A 19,178-nucleotide genomic window follows, 5' to 3' on the forward strand; every position below is an offset into this window, starting at 1 on the left:
ATCTGCAAACCAGCACGTGCCAGTTTGGGAAAAACAACTGCAAAATGTGTTAGATGTTATGCAACAAAAGAATGAATTATTTGAAAAAAATTGCCCAACTTCCTCCTGTTGGGGACAAGCCATTGGTATCATTAGTCTGGGAGCTATTTACAGAAACGGCCTTATTTAAGGAGTTTGCACAACCCACCTTACAGAAAAGGTTTGGCCCCTGATTCTTATAGAATTAACATGAGATACTTTCTATATGTGGTATAGCTTTCGAGATATCGAGGGTTGTAGACTCAATATGGTGGAATAACACGAGAGCGAGCATACGTACAGGCAAGCCCGTAGATTGGTTGGCTTTTGACCAAATCTCACGAAAACAAGTTTGTATGAGAGCACGTGCAAGAGGCTTTCGAACAAACGTGAGCAAGTACTAATTGTTTCATGTGACAAAACTCGTGATCTCAAAAACATGGAATTTTGGTTTGAATTTGTGAAAACGGATTCTCTCACAAAAAATTACCATTCATTGAGCAATTTTTACATGCTAATACTAAACAAAATTTAGTTAAAATTATAGAATGATTAAGTATTCTTAATACAAAGTTTCAGCGACCCAAAATGAAACGGCTAAATCTCAATCAATGATAACGAAAATGGTACTAACGCATGTTCAAATGAACAATCCCCAAATTTATTCTTCACAAAAATTAAATCAGCTTAAAAGCAGTTCAGTTCTTCAAAAAATAGTTAAGTAAACTTTAAATGTCAACCTCATCATCATCACTCTCTAGATCACTGGACTCGACCACATCGTTAACAGGGTTTGAACAGTTTTCATTATCAGCCATGCACACACATGCTTCTGTACAAGGAAGGTTACTTGACTTGCATGAACAATTGCGTAAACATTTTGACTTCTTGCAGCCACAAGTTGTTAACTCCACAATCCCTTCTGCAACCTCGTACCCAGGGTCTTTTACCTACGCTCCTCGGACCACGCTGCGGCGAAGTCCCTGGTTGCGGCTAGTCATGTGAACCCCTAGAAATTAGCGCAACAGGAGGTCCCGAGGGTGGGTGGTTGAAATACGATATGTTGTAAAACAACTTCCGGTGAAAATTTTGTTTGCGAGGAGCGACACAAGCGACACGAGTGAATTTTTATAAAATAGGAGAGCCATGCGAAAAGATTCGAATTGTATGTTTTTTTTTTATTTGTCTGCAGTTTTCTGTTATGAATAGTTTGTATTCGAACGCTATTTTGAAACCTAAGCAGGTTATTTGTTTGGAAAAGCTGTTCCTTGGCGTGGATATATTGGCAATTCTACCAACCGGTTATGGCAAGTCCTTAATTTACCAGCTTTTGCCTTTGATGCTGTTCGCTAAAAGAGCATTGGAAGAACGTACAAATCAGCAACTTTGTACTGATGAAGTGACCTCTGTGCTGCTTGTGATATCTCCATTGAACGCTTTAATAAACGATCAAGTTCGAAAGTTATGTGCGATAGGACTTAGAGCATCGACGATAAATATTCAGCCACAACAAAATATTGACAATGAAATCGATTGTGATGTAACTGAACTTGAACAAAAAACGAAGCTGATCAAAGGATATTATAATTGTTGTTTGCTCATCCTGAAGCGCTAATATCAAGCAAGTTTGGAAAAGAACTAGTGAACAGCGCTATATACCAAAAACATGTTTGCGCTATTGTATCCGATGAAGCCCACTGCATTCTTGAATGGTATTTATTATTGTTTGTCATATATATATTTATATACATTTAAACATTCCTATACGATGTCCTGAATTCAGTTTTTAGGCCATCTTAACTATACTTTATATGGTCTATATTGAAATCTAAATTTATTCTCCCTGTATGGCTGTATCATATAATGTATCACAAACGATCATATTTCGTCATTAAAACTATGTTATGTGAATTTTTTTAGGGGAGATGATTTCAGACAAGATTATGCAAAGCTAAGTGTGTTGTGTGCTGTCTTTCCAAAAGTACCACTTCTGGCTATGACGGCTACAGCAAATAAAAGTGACCGAAGGCAGATTAAGGAATCACTTGGCCTGCATAGTTGTTTTGAATTGATTGCAAACCCCAACAGAAAAAACATCTTCTATGAAAAGACATTCAGATATGGACAAGATATTGATGCATTTGAGCACATTTGCAGACCAATTGCAGTCGATTTGCTACATATGAAAATCAATTTCTCGTTGACTATTATATATATGCCACTTTGATGGTGTGGGTTTGTATACCGACTATTTGAAACCATACTTGGTATAAACCAATATTATCCAGCAGATTCCCTAGCCCTACCAAAAAACAGACTATTTGGACAATTTCATGCTCCACAGACAGCCAAGATGAAACAAGAAATTTTAGAACAATTAAGTCTGCAGTCATCAAAAATGAGGGTGGTTTTAGCTACAGTTGCCTTTGGAATGGGAGTGGACATTCCCTCAATTAGGCAAATTATACATATTAGGCCACCAAGAACCATTAGAGAACATCTCCAAGAAACTGGCAGAGCAGGTCGAGATGGAAAACCTTCAAAAGCCATACTGTATTACAATAACAGAGACATTGCTAAGAACAAACCAGGATTCCAGGATGAAGTACGAATGTATTGCCTCAGTGATGATCAGTGCTTGCATACTCTACTGCTGCAATTTCTTGACATTTGCCAGCCTGAAGCAGTTTCACCAAAACATTCATGCTGCAGTGTTTGCAAAACACAATGCTTATGTATTGAGTGTGGTTTAGCTGTTTAATAAACCTGCTAATACTAGTACAGTATATGTACAAATAAATGTAAATTTTGATGTATATAATAATTATAGTAACCATACAGCCATTTCAATTAAAGTTTCCTGCACCAATCTTTTTAACAAACGTCTCTGAATAATCTTAAATAGTTTAATTGTTATATTATAAGTAATAAGGCAGTCCTTAAGTCGAAACACCAGACTTTTTGTATATATGGATATACAAAAAACCTGGTGTTTCGACTTAAGGACTTTTTTCTGAAGAGTTAATATGTTAAAGATTTGCACACTAACTCGTCTGCTTAATTAAGGCCCTTTGGTTTGGTTTGAAGTTAATATTTCCATACAATAATAGTCTAGTTAATCATTCAGTGCTATAGTCTTATAATTAATTACTGCTGTTTCAGTTTGTTTGCATAAACAATATTCATAATTCTTCATCATCTGATGTGTCTACTGGTCCGTGCTTTGTAATGTTCCTTTTGTGTTTATTTAGCCAATCATAAAAGGCAGCATTGTCTAATTTTGCTAATGGATCTGAAGATATATCTGAAAAACCATCATGAGAACGATCACCAATATTCTCAAATGGTTTCAATTCTAAGAGATCAGAAAGGATAATCTTTTCATCCTTCTCAGAAGACTTGTGCTTGTGAGATAATGCCTTCTTCTTGATCCCTACAGCGTGGTCAAACTTGCTGATGATTTCAGCAGTGCCCCCAGCAGCTCTACTTAACCGTTCAATTGCCTGGGGTGTTTTATTAGCTCCCATTCCTTTAATGCCTTTTTTCAATTCTCGATTGAGGTTTTCTTGAAGAAGATCAATTTCAATATTGTTTGCTGCACCACCCTTCCAGTTAACAGTAGAAGCCCAACGAGTTTGATGAGCCTGTCTCTTTGTCAGAAACACTTCATCCTGCAAGATGCTGATTAGCATCTCAATGGCATAAGTGTTATGACCTGCATGACTTTTAAAATGTTTCAAAAGCACCTTTCGTAGAGATGCAAGCCAATCACCGTCCCCCAATTTCACTGCTTCTTTAACACATTGAAGGGTAAAAAATAATCTTAAAAGGCATAATGAATATTCCCTTACCCTATCAATGTGGTCCTCATCTTCTGACTCCTCACCCGACTCAGAGTTATCTTGAGCTGGAAACAAGTACTCATCCACAAACTTATCCAGAACATCATCAAAATACTGTTGTTTTTCCCCATCACCATGCAGTACATCATGTGGTGGAATATGGATTTGTGGAGAGTCATTGATATCATCCATTCCAAAAAAGTGTAGCAATGCTACAATGGTGTATGCCCTGCCGACCGTGAGAAATAATTGTTCACAATCCTCATAATGCTTAATATCCTGGGTAACATTTCTGCGTTGTAATTTCTCTCTGAAATACCTCAGTGTACGCCTTGCTCGTGTAGAATTTTTATATAGCATCTTGAATATAAGCTAAAAAATAAACAATAAAAAATGAGTCATTAATGATTAATCATGAAATAATAATTCTAATAGAAAAACTATGTGGAAGACGAGACCCTAAAAAGAATTTAAGCGTGAGCTTAGTAAGGGGATGTATTCTAATTTAGAAGATTAGGGAGATATGTTGAGGAAGTATTTTGGAAGTAATAGCTAGATTGAGGAGTAGGGGTTCACCTATGTCCAACAGGTGTTAGAGAATAAAAAGCTTTTGGTTGTTTTGATTTAGGCATTTTTTAGTAATGATGGGTGGATGTGATGCAGTTATTATATACTGGGTGCCATTTTATCATGACACAATTTGTACCTTCAAAAAACTTTTTTTACAATGCCAATCAGCAACCTTTATTGGATGAATATGATCCAGTCGATCTCGTGCTGTATGACATCCAGCTCTTAAATCTTTTGCACCAGCCAGGCGTACTCTAGTGAGTTGATCACCATAACAGGGTACTCTAACTGTTGCCAAAGGGTCATTAGGGTCAGCCACAGGATGTACATGTGACAATGGTTGATCTGGTCTAGAAGTAGTTGCAGGCAGGAGTAGGTGTTGTTCATCTTCAGAATGAGACTGACTGCAGTCATTGTATGTGTCACTATCTGGAATGTGTCCAGCTTTAGCAAAAATCTTATGGACCCATGTTTCAAGCTGATCCAGAACATCGACAATCTCGCCATATTTCTTTTCATCCTTTGAAAGAACTGGAAATGGCACAACAATTTATTTAGCTTTCATTTGGTCACCATACATGGAAGACTGGTCAATGCTGTTTACCAAATCCTTTATAAAGTCAAATGCAGGGATGTTCTCACACATGATTTTTGCCACTATCATTTTGTATGCTTGGTGTTGCTTTGCCAGGTCATCATCTCTTAGACCAACCAACTTGGCTATGTCAGTATGAGCTAACGACTGCTGGGGCTCTTCATCTTGCAAATGGCTTGATGATATGCGATCAAAAACTACAGATGTTGCAACAGCATGCACACTTTTGTTTTGATGATCAGATCGCATATCATGGACCTTTTCCTCCCAGTCAATATTATCAAGTACAAAGGAGAAAGGTTTCTCAGCCTTCACTTCTTCAACCACTTTGTCAAGAAAGTGTGTGCCAATCTCATCTTGAATAGTATATTTCTTTGTCTTTTCGAGGCATATACCATACTTATTAAACCTTTCATATACCTTAAAAAAGATTGTAGGTATTGTATCACTTCATGTTTATAACTAATCAAAAAATTTTATTTCACAGGCAACAAAGCTCAAACAGACTTCTGTTTGACCTTTAACATCTGCAATCTGCACTGGAGAACTTCCTGTACAAAGTCTAATGCGTGCCGCAGAGAACGGCAGAGAAGATAAAAGCCTTTGATATTGAAAAGCATGAGGCACATGTTTACCTATCTCACATTTTGCCTATTGCTGAATAGATATATAAAAAAACGTAATCGATAAAGGGCATAATCATCTTACTGGCGATTGCAAGGAATTGGGAATCAAAGTTAATTTGCATTTATCATGATTGGAACGAGTTAAAAAAAAGACAAAAACTTTGTAACAGTGGGATCGGCGGATGGGGATGACACATCAAACTCATTTAATGAGAAATCTCGAACAGCTGAATAAACATTTGCAGTCCATAGAGTTATATGACTTATAACTGAAACTAGGCTATTGTTTATCCTCCCTTGGCCTGTAGATACTTTTTTACACCAAATCAACCGGCAGTCTTGAGAAGTAGAAAAACAACTCTTATACTCAATACCCACAATTAAAGGAAAAGAACAAATAATATCACATTGCATGTTTACCTTGGTATTCGCACTACTATCCGCCAGAATTACACTGTTAATACGCTGGAAATAACTCAACTCGTGGCATCTTTTGAACATAATCACCCCGTATATCAATGTCATTGGAACAATCCGCGTTTCCGAAATATTGAGTTCCAACATTTCTGCTAAAATTCTGTAAGTCGCAGGGCATATCGTGCGCAACTCGTCTATGATTTGCTCTGGTGAAAAGGTGCTCAATCCCTCAAAATTACGGCTGTGAAGCTTTGAATTCGTCTCTCTTCTAGCTACTTCACGCAATTCATCATTAATCCTTTTCAGTATTTCATCGAATGACGCGTCCTGGCAAAATGTAACAATTTTGCATAATGTTAAGGACTGAAATTTATTATTATAGTACTACCCGTAAACTATTTTAATTTACTGTTTACAAGATTTACCTGGTAAGGGGCAATTTCTTGTAGCGTTGAATCAATTGCAGTATCAAAAGACAAGCTGCGGCGAGAGCTCACACTTCCATCTGCTTCACTGGTTCTCGAACTCTTAATGCCTGCTCATGGCTACAGATGGCGATGATTCATTGATGCATCTCTTTTTCGATGTCAAAGAACTTTGGGTTTCAGTCACTATTCTCCTAAACTTGGCAAAATTGTCAAGCCTTCTCTCGCAAGGCCGACATAAAAGTTTAGGAACTCGTCCTCTTTCGCAAGAGTTCCACCATTTACAAATTCTGCGACACAAAGGCTTTTATTTCGCACTAGAAATAAATTTTTGCAGTGCTTCTTATCGAAAACGCCAGCACAAAGGCGACACTTGCACTCTGACAACAAGTCAGATTTCGAATAAAATTTCTTTGGAGTTTCCTTTCGCTGTGCCATAGCTTGGGAGCAACCGATACTGAAGTTTTTTTAAGTCTGTCTGTATTCGATTATAACTATGCGCTCCGAATTCAAGGTGCAAAACATACCTCCAACGACGCACATTAAAGCAAAGAGGTGTGAAAAGTTTTTGTGCGGTGACATATTTCATATAAAATAAAAGCAAAACCGACAAGGCCAACAAAGTGCCAAGATTTTTTCGTTTCACACCTGATGATCAATCTCCTGGCTTTTTAACAATTCCCTCTACCTCTCCTCCCTAAGAGGCAAAGAGGCGCCAATTCGAATTACCCCCAATTTCTAGGGGTTCACTGCAGCGTGGTCCGAGGAGCGTAGGTAAAAGACCCTGGGTACGAGGTTGTCCCTTCTGGGGCCGAATTTCTTGTCATAAGGACTGGCAATAATGCATTATCTTCCAATTTCCATCCAAGTCCGTTGGATGAAGGAAGGTTCTGCATTGGAACAAGAGCTGTATTCCTGACATATGCCTGGAAGTTGGCTCTTTTAATATGATGTGATAGACGGTCAGATGTGGGCAGCAGATTGTCGCTTGTCTTGTTCTTCTGACAAAAAAGGAAATGCCATGCATCGTCAGTTTTAGCAAATTTTCTGGTAGTGGTATACAAAGAACATACAAATGCCTCACAAGATTTGAGCTGACATTCTTGAGCTGACCTAAGGAAGGTTGTATTGAATGAATTGGAATGAATCTCCCTTTATCTTTAAGTCCCATCTGGAACCATAACTTGCAGCATGTAATATTCTGAAAATGAGCAACACATAACACCGCGACATCTGTATCAGGCGACTGAACAATAACTCTTTGGTGGGTATTTGAAGCATGTTTCGCGTGCAATACAAGTCTTGTATCTGCTTCTTCCTGGTCGGAAAACAAAGACGAAACAGTTGATGAATTTCCTCTGATACAAGACACTGCCTCTCTGCCATCTTTGAAGCCTCCTGCTAGGACAACATTCTGTCTTGGGTGCAATTTTGTCATCAAAGTGGTATGTAGAAATTCACATAAGAATGTTGATAAATTCTGCTTATTCTTTGGATTTGATATGAATTTCTTGCACTGTTTGGGAACTGGCGTATTTTCATTGTGAATTTTAATCTCCATGGACAAACTTTCTCCTCTTTCATGGTGTTTCGCTGCTTTGATAGACGTTTCACGGTACTTTCACGGTCAAATACGAGATCTACCCGGCTGCAGTTGTTTTGGCTTAATACCCGAGTTATAGTGTCAAAGTACTTACCTGCCATCTGTCCAAACGTTGCTGCTCCTCCTGACTTAACCATTTGAATCAATGCCATGGCATCGATAACAGCTGTCTGCAGTTCCGATACAGACAATATAGAAATGGAGTTGACATTTCTCTCCAAAATTGGCATCAATGCGCTCTCAGCAGTCTTTCGCATGGTCCCATCTGGATGTACAAGAGAGACTGGAACACTGTACAATTCGTAACTTAGGATTTCTTTGAGATTGATATTTCTTGTTTTCGCCACTACGAGCAGTCGCCCAAATAGCTCTCGGTCAGCGTTCAAAGTTACGACTTTTCCACGAGTTCCTTTCAGAGATGTCTTTCGCACAGTGACTTTAAAAGTGTCAATCTTCATCTTTTTAAGAGGGTCCCAAAAACAAACTTCATTAGTATCAAGCCCTGTTTTGATAAGTCGTTCATACAAGTTGTTCCAATCTCATACACACTTACCAAGCGATCTGCGACTTCATTAGGCAAAACTACTCCTGTTACCCAGTTCTATCCTGCCAGTGCTTTTGTGATGCATAATTCACCCTGCCCATGGCGTAGAAATAGGGTAGCATCTTAGCGGTGGAAGCCAAGTGTAAGTTCCAATTTCCATTACGCTCAGCTTTGATAAACTGAAGCAGAATCACCATTGACATGTATTCACTCCAGAATGCAAAAAGCTTCGATTTAACTCTTCCTTCATTTTCAAATTATTGGATTTGGTGCACCAGTGCGCTTAAACCATTTTTTTGTGAATGCCAATTTTCACTTAGGTATTCTTCCTTATTCTCGGAATCTTGGCATTGCTTAATTAACTCGAGGATCTTCTTTTTTGAAGTTTCATCTAAGCCTGGTGTGGTTTTCTCAAGCCAACTTGCAAAAGTTTTGCACATTTGTCGAAATAGAGCCTTGAGACAAAGCTTGTGGGTTGTACTCCACGATTGTATGACTTCCCTGCCATCAATGCGGTGTTAGTTCCAGGCGCATACACTCCTGATTCGATGAGAATATCTTCCAAACCAGAGTTTGAATACATCTTTCCAAGGAGTGAAAGGTTGTTTAAAGCTATGTGAAACCCTCCTAAGCGAACTATGACGTTCTTGAATTCTTCCGGGTACCTCATTTGAAGCTGTTTTGCCGTAACATAAATTGCTAAGTCAAAGGTTACCACAGATTCGGACTGTCCAAAACCATTTGCCGTCTTCAACTAGAGTTTCATGACTGTGTTGATTGTACTATACTCGTTTGCATCTGCTTTGACTACAGGAAGATAGTCGATGGAAGTAGGCGTTGATGATTCTGAGAATCTGAGGGAATGAAATCCACTCCAACCTGGAATCTTCTGAGCATCAACCGGTTGATAAGTTTCTTCAAACATCGTATTGGAACACATGCGCAGGATAAGCCATACCAAGTCGTCTTGACTGGCGGAAAACACCAGGTGATATGTTTGATGGAATGATAACACCCAACTCTGATCTTGCGATTGCTTCTTTATCGAGGACTGTTTCTACAATTTCAGTTTGTTCATATGAGCAACAATGTCCCATTCGGTTGAGCAAAGTTATGAGCTGCTTCGACCTTATAGGACTTGGATCAGCAGCGTACACTTCCGTGGATGCCATGTACCTGACCAACCAATAAAGATTATCAGGAATAAATTAGGAGTAAAATTACACATTGTAAGTAGTGTATGCGCTTTTTCCCTTAGCAGGACAAAAAAATATCGATCTTGTCCTTGCTCATGTTATGTATGTAAAACAGAAACATTCTGCAAGGGAAATAACATATAGAATATAGGATGCATCTCAATAGTCTGCAGAAAATATACACAATAAATCAACAGACTAAATTACTAACTATTACGGACTAAGTAATGCGAAAAATGTCATTTTCACAAATTATTATGTTTACCTTCATGTTTTAAACAGTCTTAAGGGTTACTATGATATGTGTTCGGTTTTCCTGTCATAAAAAATACTTTTTATTTGCCAAATGAATAATGGATAAAAATCAAATATGGCCGCCAACAAGAAAGGACACAACAATAGTAACTCCGAATAAAGTAAGCATTTTGATTCAACGTTTCGACTTTAATCAAAATGCTTACTTTATTCAGAGTTACTATTGTGGTGTATTTTATGAAAATACTCAGTGGTTCCCGCAATTGACAAGAGAAGCCTGGTTACCTACGTAATTCGATCCAGGTTGTTTGTGATTCATTCATCTCGGAAATTTTACAGCAGCTCTTGAATTATAGTTTTTCTGTTTTAGCATGGTAAAATGAATTGATAAATTGATTTTAGTTTTTTTTTGTAAAAAGATCCGTGTTCAGCAAATTCAGACCAAAATTCCGGATTTCTCACGTAACACAATAAGTACTTATCAGATTTGTTCGAAATTAAGACCCTTGCAAGTGCCTTTATACGAGACTGCTATGGGCTTCCTTGTACGTACCACCAACCTATGGGCTTCCTTGTACGTAGCCTCGCTCTCATGTTCTTCCGCCATATTGAGTCTAAAACCCTCAATATCTCAAAAGCTATACCACAAATAGAAAGTACAAAGTATCTCATGTTAAAGAGCATGTATTGTTCTATAAGAATCAAGTGCCAAACCTTTTCTGTAAGGTGGGTTGTGCAATGCATCATTCGCAGGGTTTCAGCTCCCAGACTACACAGTAAACCATCTAATTCAATCACTGAACAAGGTTATCTAGCATATAAAATGTTTAACAATGTAGTTATATTAGATGTTAATCAGAGGATAAGGGGAAGTCAACATGATCAAACGTTATTTAAAGGCCATCTTATCACGACTTCGAAATGGAGAAATAAGTTGTAGTGACTGGAAACAGCTCCTTACTAGACAGCCAACAGTTTTATATAATCTAAATAAATTTATTGATGCTACTAGACTGTATTACAGCAACGAAGAAGTTGCAAAACATAATTATGACCGCCTAATGCAGTTAGAAACTCCTATTGCAGAAATTTGTGCGAGACACTCTGGTACCAATGCAGAAAGTGTCAGTGCTCAGGAAATGTTTGGAACCTACTATTTTAATTTGCAAAGCTTCTAAAGTTATGTTAACAATGAACTTATGGGCCTTGGTAGGCCTCTGCAATGGGGCAACAGGAACTGTTGTCAATATTATTTATGCAAAACATCACAATCCACCAGATTTACCTATTGCTGTTTTGGTGAAGTTTGATGAATACCGTGGTTCAAACTTTTGTGATACTCCACTTTGTTTTCTTATTTCCCTCGTAACTGCATCCGTCAACATAGGTAATAAGATTCTTGAAAGACAGCAGTTACCATTAACACTTGCTTGGGCATTGACTATTCATAAGAGTCAGGGTATGACTTTAGAGAAAGCATGGGTTGATATTGGTAAAAAAGAATGCTCATTGAGAATAACATATGTCGCACTCAGCTGTGCACACAATTTTTAACATCTTTGGTAATCGAACCAATGACCTATGACAGACTTGGTGGTATAAAGAAAATGCAGTCCCTTCAGTACTGATTGCAAGAGGTAAAGCGACTACAAGTTATCGCCAATTTAACAATTTAATATTGTTTATTAGGTTGGTAACTGTTTATTGATTGTATTATAATATTCTCCTTTGTTTTTATAGTATTTTGAAAACTAACATGGATAAATTTAATGGTAAGTATGTATGTTTGTATGATCCTGCATGTAGTGATATTTTGCTTTTATGTTAGTATAATAATTTGAGCCATTCATAATTCGTAGTTATTGTTGAACTTTTCGGTATGTTACCTTTTTTTGTTACCTTCAAAAGATAATCAATGGATGACAGACACAGAAACTCTGGCCTCGAACTCAGTCCTCACTCGGTCAAAATTGGGAAATCTCTCATACAAGGCTAAATATATGCACATTGACCACGTTTCTTAAGGCCAGGAGTAGCGTGCATTGTTTTTGACGCCCGTCACGCCCGCGTCAGCAGAATTTCAAAGGAAAATAGACTGCAATGGAAAATAACCTTTAGTTAGTTACTCTGCTCATACCATTACTTTATGACTTGCTCTCTGGGCAGTTGCATTTGCACAGTGGTGTGCACTTCATGTGTTCTTTGAAACACTTGCACCGAGTGCACTGCTGTTTGCAGGAGCACTTGATGAGTTCTCTGCACACGGCTGACACTTTTGGAATGGTCATCCACATCGGTTCCCACTGGTTACTCTCTCCTTTAACCCACGAGAATTCCACTGGAGAAGGAACATGCTGCATCGCCTCTTTAGATGTAGTCCAAAGGACAATGAATATAAATCCATAGTTATTCACTTTTGTTTCAGATAAACCCAGATAGCCTATCTTCACAATTTGTGCCCAATAAAAAGGAGTCAAAGGGACAACCTCTACTTTGATATGATGTTGCAAACTGAAGATGCAACATACATACAGGAGTATATGCTTCTCTCCAGAAAAGCATTCGCATTCTTGACAAGATTTGAATCCTCGTTGCCCGTTAAACTTTCGAAATTCTAGCTGAAAAGAAATGCAAGAACTAATGAAAATGAAGTCCACATAAACAAAAGATCAAAGTTAGACGACGCTGAGGAATCCGATGTGTCTTTTGACATAAAAGTATTGCAACCAACAGAAAAATGTAAACCTGGTATCACTATGTGTCCGATGTAATACAAGAAGATACAAATTCTGTTGTGAATGTTTGTGGTGGCATTACCCTGCAAGGTCCAACACAAACTGTTTTGTCGACAACTGTTTTGGTCATTTTCAGAACTAGTGCTCACTCTCAACAATTTTTCCTTTGATGGTGAGCATTACCAACAGATAAGTGGTGTAGCAATAGGAACTAAAATGGGTCCCTTGTTTGTTGGTTTTGTGGGAAAACAAATCCACAAAGTGTTGACTGGCCCTGTACCTGGTACAGCATCATGTTCCTGTGCTGAGTTGGAGAGATTCATCAAATTTGTTGATTAATTTCATCCAGCACTCCAATTCACATGGGAGATCTGTGAGACCAGTGTATCATTCTTAGATATCCTGGTTTCCATCAATAGCAATAGGCTCACTACCACTAGTGTTCTACAAGCCCACTGACTCCCATAGCTACCTCTTAAATTCTTCCTTCCACTCCAGCCACACTAAGAGGTCTATCCCTTTCTCACAATTCCTTTGTCTCTGCCACCTTTGGAGTGAAGAAGATGACTTCCGGTCCAAATGAAGATGACTTCCAGTTCCCGCTTAGACAACCTCAGAGGCTTTGTCTCTAGTACCCCTAGCATTAATTCTACTTCCTTAGTTCTAACACATCATCCCTTCAATTTTGCTGTTAGGGATATCTTACTTAGGAATTTTCATATCCTGCAGAATTATCCCAAGACATCTTCCATTTTCACCAATAACTCCCTAGTCTCTCTTTGGCACAACAAAAATATCTGGGACACATTGGTTCACAGAAAACTGTTCAGAGCCCAATGGCACATTCCCATGTCCATACTCATTTACCAATTCCAGCACTGTTATTTCAGCTCCCAATTTACAGTTTTTCATCAGGCAACATTTCACATGCCTCTCCTCCAACCTCATTTATTGCATTTCATGCAACAAATGTGGTTTACTATATATCGACAAAACTGGAAGATCTCTATGGGCAAGGTTTGGTGAACACCGTAGGTCAGTTAAAAACCATGATAACACCAAGCTTGTTGCCAGACACTTTACCTCTGGCAATCATTGTGTCAAAGACATGAAAATTAGAGCCCTCTGTCCCATTTCCTGTACTAACGATAGCCGTAAATGGCAAGACATGCAACTCATCCACAGTCTTGGCACTCTCCATCCCTCTAGCATAAATGAAAGACTCTCTTTCATTTAAACTACTTCACCCATAGTAATATGACTACCATTTCTTTGTTTAAATCAAAGCTGGTTGTAATGTGTTTTTCTTGCTGATCCAGTTTCCCTCATTGTGGGCTATTCTTAGCCTGCAATCAGGCATCTCTTTAACAATCTAATGTATTCCAATTTGTTTTGACTTTTTGTTTTCTATTGGCCCTTTTTATCACATGTTTTGTCCCCAATCAAAACGTGTATTTTCCCCTATTTATTTTCATACTAACTCTCCTGACGAAGGCCCTCAGGTCAAAATGTCGAGAAGTCTTTTGTCTATTTAGGCAGTTGTTTTACCACATTTGATGCTAAGTTGTTTGAAGACAATGCCACGCTGCTCCCCGGTTATATTGAAACTTATCTATTTCCACTTATATGATGTAGAATTGGAATATGTGGTGGGCAGTCTGAGTTTGTTGCAAAATCTCACCAAGTTTGTTGAAAATCTCACAAAGTTTGTTGCAAAATCTCATCAAGTTTGTTGCAATATCTTGCCACCTTTGTTGAAAATCTCATCAAGTTTTGCATAAAATCTTGTCAAATATTAAGTATTGCATAGATATTTTTTTGCTTATCGATATTTCATGCTATTTGATGGTATTCTTTTGTTCATATCCAAAGCCTACTTGATAATTTTTACACTTTTGGTGATTCATATATTCAAACCAAATTAAAATTCCTTTTCTTAAATATTGATACTGAACAATCATGATATTTGACCTAAAGTTATATAGTGGACATTTTAATAAGTATAAAAGAAAACTTGCCAAAAAAAAAGATCAAACCTTAACAGAAACCTTTCAAAGTGAATGTGTTGTGATCATAAAAGATTAATTCAAAAGATCTTTTAAGTGTATAGCCTCTGACCAAAATCCCTGCAGATAATACACAAATGTCCCAACATCTGGGGACCTCTAATGATCCAAAGAGCAGAATCTCCATCTTGTCTTGGTTAGTATTGACTTGTGCATTATTACATCATCTTCATACTTTTTAAAGACCCACCCCTTTCCTGAACTCCTTCGTATGGTAGTATGTGATGTTTATTATAATACACAGCCCACTCTAAAGATTAAATGGAATGCATAAAGTTCAGTTGTATTTCATTTTTATTTGAAAAAATGCCCTTTAATAGGGATAACAGCCAAAAAATTAAATTTACAGGGGGGCTCCGCAAATATCCTAGTTTGATTAATCTCGTCATTTGAAACATTTTGGTGTTTGTTTCATCAAAATCGGTGTTTCATCAAAAAGTTATTATCAAAAAGTTTCATCAAAGAGTTTAAAGGTCGGAATTTTAGGCCAAATTTTGGAAGATGCGTATGTATAAATGTACTACAACTAGGTGTTTAACATGGCACCAAAATGCGTGACTTTAAACCAATTTTTTAACATAAAAGGGTATAACTTCTAGAATTTTCATCCAATCACCACGAAATTTTCAGAGTCGACTGGTTGTACATAAAGACACATTATGTAACAATGTAACAATCGATGTAACAATTGGACACTTATCGTTGCCATGGCAACGATTATGACGTCATTTAATCACAAAAAAGCTTATGAAAAGTGCAAGTAGATAATTTGACTTATAAAATTTATAGTAACATATGACATATATACATCAATTTTGCCATAATTGTTCATACGTTGTTACAAAATTGTGTTACCATGAAAACTTGATGACGTCACGACATCTTGTAAGTTTACAGTTTATAGTAACCTTGCATTACTATATTCCTATCCTATTTATAACCTTGCATTACTATATTCCTATCCTAATATATCTATTTCACATAGGAAAATAATTATTTTTACCAATAATAATAATAATAATAAATAATAATAATGATAATGATAATGATAATGATAATGATAATGATAACGATAAGGACAACGACAACGACAACCACAATGACAACCACAACGACAATCACAACGACAACCACAACGACAACCACAACGACAACCACAACCGCAACAACAACCACAACAACAACAACAACAACAACAACAACAACAACAACAATAATAATAACAAAATAATAGTATAATAATAGTAATAATAATAGTAATAATAATAATAATAATAGTAATAATAATAGTAATAATAATAGTAAAAATAATAGTAATAATAATAGTAATAATAATAGTAATAATAATAGTAAAAATAATAGTAATAATAATAGTAAAAATAATAGTAATAATAATAGTAATAATAATAGTAATAATAATAGTAAAAATAATAGTAATAATAATAGTAAAAATAATAGTAATAATAATAATAATAATAATAATAGTAATAATAATAGTAATAATAATAATAATAATGATAATAATAATGATAATAATAATGATAATAATAATAATGATGATGATGATAAAACTTTATTGATTTTTTTCTCTTATACGTACAATTGAAAATCTCTCTTTTAAAGGTAATTTACAATTGGCTACTTGATATATGGAGATAAGATAATGGTTACAATACACAATTACATTACAGAATACTATATATATATATATATATATATATATATATATAGTTCTTTAGTATGTTAAATATAAAATTAGAATTTCATCAAATCTGGTTTGGACCATTCTTTGTTTCTACAGCAGAAAATATAGTATGTCGATCTAATAGCAATATTAATAATTTTTCGAATAATATATTTTACATGACTTTGATTTGGGTACATTAATTCTAGCATTTTTATGAAAGCAGCAGATTGTTTGTCGAAGACGCCAAGAGCACTGATGGAGAGATTAATGAACTTTACTGACTGAAATTTTTTCTTTTGTTCCACAATTAATTCTTCATATTTGGAGTATTTGCGCTTTATATTATTTCTAAGGTTAGTTTCAAAACCAACGGTAAGTTCCAATACATACAGACAGTTGTCCTTAGTCAAGATTAGTAAGTCAGGACGGTAGCTATCACCAGTTATAATGGAAGGATTCAGAAATGAAGGCAGGTCGGCGAAAATATCTTGGATTTGTTCTGATTGGAGGTTATTGGCTATAAAATTGAGAATTGAATTATTATTATAATAATAATAATAATAATAATAATGGAAACTTTATTTTCTTTAATACATACTTACAATTGCAAATCTCACTGTTAAAGGTAATTTACAATTGGCTACTTGATATATAAAAATTTGATATATAAAAATTTGATTATACATTATGCATTATTACACCTTACATTTACACAAGTACACAGTATAACAAGCAGATTAAAATTTTAGTAAATCTGGGTTTGTCCAATCCTTGTTTCTACAACAAAAAACGTAATATGTTGACCTAATTGCAATATTAATGACCTTTCTGATTATATATCGTACACCAGCCTTGTCGGATTTTAACAACAACAACAACAACAACAACAACAACAACAACAATAATAATAATAATAATAATTTATTAGGATATTTAAAAACAGATAGTACAAATATGTCATTATTTATAAATAAATTTTATACAGCAATAATAATGTTTATTTTCCATATCTCCTAGCACTACAATGTTACTTTATATTATGTCCTTTCCACAACTCTAAAAATTTTATAAAAATGTTAAGAAAATTGTTTTTAAGAACTATCAGTCGATCGTCTTAAATTGCTCCTTCAGCAAATTCAATGTCAATGTCAGTGTTCGTGAGGTTATATCTTCGCCTTGCTGTCCTGGATTCTCTCAAATATACGAGAGCAGCTCTCAACAACGCAAACGATACTTTGGCTCTTATCCAAGAGATCGTTTTCTCATACTGTTCTCCCTTTTTTGTGTGCTATCAACTCTGCAAGGCGACTGTGATACTGCATACACTCTGGACCCATTCCGCCAGTTGTTGTAAAAATTAAGGGCGTGAATGTTCCTTGTTCTATATCTAGTACGCGACTGGCATATTGGCGTTTCTTCTCCATCTCATGCTTTCTGTATATCTGCGCTGGTTCCAGGTCACCATAGGATTCGGCGTTCGAGTGACATACCCTCACATCAAAAAATGCCGACCGTTGTGCCTCCCAGAAACCGCGAGCATGTATATCCAGCCTTGCATCCTGCGACACATTAGATCCTCTATGAAGTCTTTCACCCGAGATGTCTTGAAGGACCAGTTGTCTCAACATCATTACAAACTATGTTCAATAATTCCGCTTCAAGATCTCTTAATTCATTGTGTCGTTGGATGGTAAAACCACCTCGTTTACAGATCATTGCGTGGTCCACCGTAAAGGCATCTCCGCATGCACACGTGGAGGGTACATCGTCCACTGGCCACTCATAACGTAATCTGACAGCATCTCGAAACTCCCGTTTGTTCAAATTAAAGCCCATATCTCGAATGGGAAGCACGTACTAGCAAATTCTACCATGCACGCCAAAACAAGGGATGTGTTTATTGTGATGACGCCAATCACAAGTCCGGGGGGTGTACGAAAGTGACGTCGGCGAACGAGCGAAGACAGATCCTAGCCAAGCGTCATCTGTGCTTTAATTGTACCGGTGCGTCACATCGTGCGTCTGACTGCCCAAGTAAATCGAAGTGTTTCAACTGCGAAAAGTGCCACCATACATCGATATGCGACCGAAACGAAGAGAACCGAGAAAAGCTTTTGTCTGCGAACGTAAGTGGTGAAGGATTATTCCCCTTAGTTCTGGTCAAGGTTAATGGGATTACCGTGAGAGCACTAATTGACTCTGGCGCCGGGAGTTCCTACGCTTCCGCCAAGTTGATTGATTTATTGCACCTGAAACCTTGCGAAGTAAAGACGAAACGTGTTGACATGTTAATGGGATCGTGTGTCGAAAGATTTCAAACTTATGAGACGGTGATGGCATCTGTTGATAACAATTTCCAGATGGATGTAAAATTAACCAAGGTAAATAAAGATAAACTATTAACGATAGACAATCCTAATTACGAAGCGATAATCGCGCGTTATTCACACCTTAGCGGCGTAAAAATGAACGACGACGACAAAAAAGCCAGCTTACCGGTCCACGTAGTGTTGAGTGGGGGAGAATACGCTCGGATCAAGACTGAAACAAAGCCTCACGTCGGAAAAGAGGGTGAACCGATCGCAGAATACACTAGACT

This window comes from Dendronephthya gigantea, unplaced genomic scaffold (assembly GCF_004324835.1).
Source record: "Dendronephthya gigantea isolate DGI-Jeju-01 unplaced genomic scaffold, DenGig_1.0 000134F, whole genome shotgun sequence".
Lineage (NCBI taxonomy): Eukaryota > Metazoa > Cnidaria > Anthozoa > Malacalcyonacea > Nephtheidae > Dendronephthya > Dendronephthya gigantea.